This window comes from Kryptolebias marmoratus, linkage group LG2 (genome assembly GCF_001649575.2).
Source record: "Kryptolebias marmoratus isolate JLee-2015 linkage group LG2, ASM164957v2, whole genome shotgun sequence".
In the NCBI taxonomy this organism is placed as follows: domain Eukaryota; kingdom Metazoa; phylum Chordata; class Actinopteri; order Cyprinodontiformes; family Rivulidae; genus Kryptolebias; species Kryptolebias marmoratus.
This window is the reverse complement of record NC_051431.1, coordinates 31,354,529-31,361,359: the sequence shown is the minus strand read 5'-3', so window position 1 is coordinate 31,361,359 and position 6,831 is coordinate 31,354,529.

Here is a 6,831-nt window from a genome sequence, read left to right as displayed (position 1 = left end):
TTTATTGTGGTATCTGTCAACACAAATTATGAACTATTGAAACAAACAAGGTCTATTGTTCCTATTACTCAGAGAGCTCTTTACATATTATAGAAATAATAGTGTTGCCAGTTACAAAAAGATAAACTGTTTTGTTTGAGTGGAAAAAACAATAAAAATCATGTAACTCCATGTCAGGGACTTGAAGTCAGTTCTCCTGCTTGACTACTTGACAGGTGTATGTGCCCAACAAGGGGCATGTAGCAAACCCCTCACTGAAAGCTAGTTATACATGTTGCCTCCAGTCCTCAGGTACACTTCTGATGCATTAGGAACCAATGGACCAGACTATGATGGGGTATATATTGTATGTATCTATCTGTGTAAGTCATCATTTTAGCTCAGTAGATTTGATCTCATCTCTCGCATTAAGGATCAGATCTGCACTCTCTTCTCCTCTTTTCTCTTCTGGACTCTGACTACCACTCACATCTTATAGAACTCTTCCTCATTGCAGGGCCCAGGGAACACCACATGAGCCTGGGGGTCCCTCATCAGCAGGTGGTGGTTTAAAATATTAAGGTTGAGCGAGGCGAACCCATGCAGACTCATTTAGAATTGATAATACAACTAATTATTAACAAAAAGAAAAGGAAAACCAAAAGGCTAATGTGGCAACAAAAATAGAACAACAAACTTACTGGGATGACATGGAGTGGAAACACAAAGCATGAATGTGGCGCGAAAACTATAACAGCATGGACAACAAAACGGACGGAAAGGAATGAACCAGCAAGGCATGAATGAAAAGAGACCAGTCTTAAAGAAACAGGGGGATTGGGAAATGGGTTAAAGCTGGGACATGACGTGGAACAGGTGAGGTGGGCGTGTTAGGCAGACCAGAGAATTGCTGAGTGGAAGTCAGGTGAACAATGACACAGGAAACACAAAGAACAGTGCACTAATTCAGAACACAAAGAACTAAAGAGGAAAAGCTAAACAATATACCGCAAAATAAAATACACAAGGATGCCAAAAATGAAACTAAATACAGAAAAGTAACATACAAACTCAAGTCATGACATAAAATGCTGGTAGCTGGAACAATAATCCAAACTGTAGTTAGGGAGGTGGGAGAAAATAAAGAAGGAGAAGGGAGAATAAATATGTGAAGATGAGATTGTTGATGTGTTGGATTTGTCTGTTTCTGAGAGTTGGTGGCTGATAAATAATTTGCAGTTAACATTTTTTTGTAGAAAATATATTCAATAATGTGAACTATTCAGAGTTTAAGCAAAAAGATTTGAATTAGTTGCTTCACGATTCTGTCATCCAGAGCAAAACTATTAAGAGCTGTTAAGTTCATTGTTTAGAAAGAAACATCACAAACTAAAGTTTAACCATTCCTTGAAAGAATGCAGGTGAAAAGGAACTTGTGTGTTTTGACTACATTAACAAATACTTAATAAAGCATAAGTAGTCTTCATTTTAGAAGGGTTCACAAAAAGACTTATCTAACTACTATCAACTGCTTTAATTATGAATGACCTGTAAGTTTACAGTCAATTCAAGCATTCTCTAACCATTAATACATGATGTGAAAGTACATTTATATGACTGTTTACATACACAGTATAAAGAACAGTTAATTCATTATTTATTAAGCATGAATATACATTATGTTGATTTTTGAAGTAATTAGACTTTATGGGTAAAGCATTAATAATAGTGTTATATAAGAGTGTTAATAAATGTGTTAATTTATAGTGTATTAAGTATTAACCCCCCTAATTAATGATGTTTTCAAGATGAATTAATCATTTATCAATGATTTAAAAAGACTAAATAAAATGTAGTTATTATAAAGTGCAACCCACATTATTTACAAGAAGAAAAAAAACAAAAGCTGACATGGCAGCACAATAACTTGTAAAACTAGGACCAGGGAAGTACAGAGAGGACTGGACAGGGCATGAGAATGCACATTGCACCAACAAAGGGAAAGCGAAATATAGGGGAATATATGAACTGAACTGATAACAAATTGAAAACTCCTGAACTGATAGCTACGGTAAAAAACTGATAGAGGGCGGACAGGAGCAGAGAACTGAGGAGAGGCACACAAGGAACTAATCACGAGAAATTGACAGGCGCACAGACCTAACGTGAACACAAAAATACAATCTAAAAAACACAAAGATACAAACAAACAGCAAAAGAGTGAAAATTATTCTAGAGTACTTGGGAATATCTGCTTAAATCTGGGTATAAAGTGACAAAGAACAACAAACAACCTAGAAAGTGATTTGATTTTTAAATTCAGTGTTTTTAAAATCTTTCACCAGCCAACTTGTCATTACAAAAGGGTTTTTTTATTCTGTAAATACTGTGTAAAACAGTGACAATCTTTTATATTTAACATAAATTACAGTTTCCTTTTTCATTATTATTAGCAAACCAGACTAGTAAACAATTAAGCTTTTGTGTGTGTGTGTGTGTGGGGGGGGGGGGGGGTTGATTCAAACAAAAGAGCTGGAGATGTGTGTGACTGGCAAACAATGCAAACAATGCAGATGTGTGGGCAGTAAATGCCATCTGGAGAATGCGCAGTAGGCTTGTAAAAGGAGGGAAACGAGAAGAGGGAAGTTCTTGTGATGATGGGAGTATAATCAATCAAAACCAATCTGACTCAAAGACAGGGAGACATGAGACTTACCGACCATCCTCTCACTGCCAACCTGTCCCGACCACCACTGTGGTCAGTCATCACCACCAATGATTGAAGTGAGTCAAAAACAAAGGCTCCTTTTCAACTTTTCAGGCTGTCAAACTTGTATTCATACAGATAAAAATAAAGTGTTTTATTTGTAGCTACAGGCTTTCAGCTGTTATTGTCCTGTGTCAACTCAGCTAATCTTGTTGGGGTACCAGAGGCTTTACATGCTTCATGAAATCACATCCCAGGAGACACAAACACACACCTCTATTATTCTTCAGATTTAGTCAGACATAACATTAGTGTCTATGGGAGGAAAACAAAACTGTCATTTGACACAAATGTAGCTCTATTTGCAAAAAGATCACTTCTGTAAGAATTAAAGTCATAGCATTTCTTTAAGGAACGCAAATACCAGAGTTTTAAACTACGATCAACTTATGATTAGAAATGGTTGGATTGTAGGGATTTTTGTCAAACCTTGAAAATAATGTGTGCGATCTCGTGATATTATGAGAAGTCATATTCAAAGTGTAGCGACTACCACGTTCCACCTTTTTTAGTCGCGTTAGTGTGCGGAGAATCCAGGTCCTAACACGCAACAAAAACTAATGTCCAGACTGGGAGATAAGTTTGGGGATACACCAATTTATTATACAAGTTGAATATTAAATGCAATCCAAAATCCAGAGTGGCGGTCTATGGCAGCATGCAAAATAGATGGCAATTATGATTAATATGCGAATATGGTAGAGCCTAACCAGTATACAACAGTATACAACCAAACTGAACTATCAAAAACTAAATAAATCTGTGTATCATTTGTTTTTTCATTTTCAGTTGACAATCAAAAATCAAATAATGAAAAATGGACTGTTTTTTTTTTTTATTATTATTATAACACCAAAAACAAAAAAACACCTGGTTTATCATATTTCACTTTTAGGCTAAGATTGAAAACACGAAATGGAAAAACGGGCAGCAGGACAGAATTTGATTTTAATATTTAATTGGTCGGGTTTAGGTGACCAAATAAATGGTTTGGTAAGGAGCGCTAGCAAACAACAAACGTTAGCTTGTTACCGGCCACCATAGACATAGTTTACATAGACACCTTGGAGACTGGCGCTGTCTGTTGGAGCTAACGAGTCAGCGCGGCCGCCATCTTGGCTGGGTCCTTCACGCGCCCCCCAGTTCATTTCTTTGTCCTGAGGAAGCTGTTTGTCCAACTAAAATAATCAGAACTCTGAATCTTTACCTGATTTTCACACAGTTTGGTTTGTTACAAACAGCAGAGATACAGGACGCTCTCACACATTAAGAATACGTGCTATCATGCTAAAATACTTTGTTTTATGATCTTTAACAAAGACAGACATATAGCATGGTATATTAATAAATGTATATTTCAATACATTTCATAATTTATTTAAGAAACAAGTTTCACTGTTCATTTCAATTTATTTTACTCTCACACATACACACACAATCCTGAGCCTTCATACACCACATCAATAATTTCTTTATATTTTTGTGTGCTGTGTATGCACACACACATGCAGTTTTTTAAAGGCCTGGAAAAGTAATGTTTAAAAACTCCAGGTCATTCCAGGGCCTCACACTGCCCTGCTTTAACTGGGGCTGGAGAGCTGAGGTTCACTGTCAGGGAGAGAAAGGTCCACTGGAAGCTCTCTGCAGCTTTCCTTCAGGTTTCTGTGTTCCTAAAATATAAGACACATAATAGTTAAAAACAATTAAATTAAAAACAACTTATAAAGGTTTCAGTATCCCACAGTGTATTGTAATACACAATACATCATTAATTCCTAATCATGCAGAAAGAACTAACAGGTAAAAACAGGTTTAACAAAGTGTGATATTAATGTTAGTTTTACACATGAATCATAGACATTTCTGTTAACATGTACAGTAAAATCACCNAGATGGGAAGCTGAAGACAGATGGGGTCACAGCATCTCTAAGCTGGTCCTGTTAAAGTCCTCTGGTTTGAAATGTTCACTACAGAGCTGAGACGACTGTAGCAACAAAACCCTCCCTTCTTACTGCAGCTTCTCATTGCCTCCTTAAATCTGTTACTGGGAAACCTTCAAAATGTGAAGAAAAACCCCAGACAGAGCTAATGAGAGAGGAGGACCAGTTCCTCCTGTTAGCATTTTGTTGTTTACCAAATAACGTTAGCTACGATAACATAATATAATAAATGGTCAAATAACAAAAATTATTGTTCAGTCTTACTTGTGAAAGTTAATCCCTCGTGATATAAAATCCGGTCATAGCTGCTCGCTCTGTGGTTACTCCTGTTAGCTCTTAGAGCGAGGAGAGATCCGTCCAACATGGCGGTGACGGCGGACATAATGAAGCGTCTACATATTTATGTTTGTTCAATATCAATTGATCAAGACCAGATAATGTAGTCAGATACATCAGCCATGAAGACTTAAGTATTGTTTCGAGGATCAAACTGCTGTTATATTACAATACTGATTTATACAGAGTATGTGTTGAGTTATAACCCTTTTTGCATTGACTGATTTGGATTAGCTGTAGAGGCCATCTTAAACTGAATTAACCTTAAAATTGAATCAGTTGTAGACGTACATCCAAAAGTTACTTTTACAAAATTGTCATTTAAAACCATCAAGTTGTTCATGAGATATTTTGCTAACAGACAAACAGGGTTGACTCCAACAGTGAATACTAAAGGTTTAAGCAATGATCTTGCACAATGAGTAGGACTGGCGTGTGTGTTCTGAATGACTTTTGGCAGCTACTACACCAAACTTTAGCACATCTGTAAACCTGATTGAATTAGAGCCATTTTTCAGTTTTCTACAGTAAATTGGCTGTAGCAATCATAGATATATCCAATGATTATTTCCTACTTTCTGCATGTTTCATTCAAAATTGTGAAGTGGTTCATGAGACATTTTGATTACAGACAAGCAAATGCACACACACAAACATGGCAAAACATTTTCATCAGCCTTTTTCCTTTTGAAAGCAGGAAATTAAAAACTTTCAAATCTACTTCAAAGTGCAGAAATATTTACAAGACTTCAGTAGCTCAAGCTCAGTATGACAGCTACTATAAGGCCCAGAAGCTGAAGTTAGTGGATAGAAATCAAACTTCCTCTTCTTTGGACTCTGTTGAAAGTGTGATCTGCTTCTGGTTTGCTGTAATTTATGTATTTCAGCAAGAAGAATTGTTGAAGGAACAGTTAGTGCTTATGTGTTGTTTTTGTGTTTTGTTATTTTTGACCCACCTTAATTTGTTTACTTTATTTATTTATTTTTAATTTTAAGTAAAAATGTATAACTAGAATTAAAATATGGCAAATTTTGCTTTATTACAATGCAAATAAGAAGTATTTAATAAATTAATAGTTTGTTTAAAAATAGTAATATTATAATCTACTGTAAAATTTGCAAATACTTTTTTTCATGTACATTAAAAATTAGTCTTTAGTTAGAATTGTGATAGCAATATATATCTAGAATTTGTATAAATATAAACTCTATGAAATGGTTTGGGCTAAAGCATAATGAAAAATGGGTTAATGTAAATGTATTTTTTAGTTTAGTATTTTTTCCCACTTTTCTTGCTCCTTTTTTACTAGTCTAAATAAATAGAAAAAGTGTGATGATGTTAAAACGACACTTGACAGTATGTGATGTTATAATGGCACAGGATTCATTCAGACACCTGCTGAGTATGCAGAAACTGCCACTCAACTTTTATCCTGACTGACTTGCAATCACAGTTTAGTGTCTAAGTAACAAAATACAAAACTCTAGCACCTTATTTAAATTTCCAAGATTCTAATCCGAGTGATTAATTTTTTTGACTGCCCACCTTTATAGAGGAGCCTTTTAACTATTCCTTTTGCAAATAACACAATAAGTTCCTCAAACATTATTAGGTGTGTTACATGTTGCACATATTTCAAAGAAGCCCCAGTTGGGCTCCCTGGCAGAATGTCCTGACCTGGCCACACAGTGCACCGTCTCATGGACATGAAAGCATGAGAAAACCTCCAACCTGCACACAGCTGGCTGTCCTCAGACAGCAACAATGCAGCCTTCGTTTGGAGAAAAGCGGCAGAACCCCCCCCCCC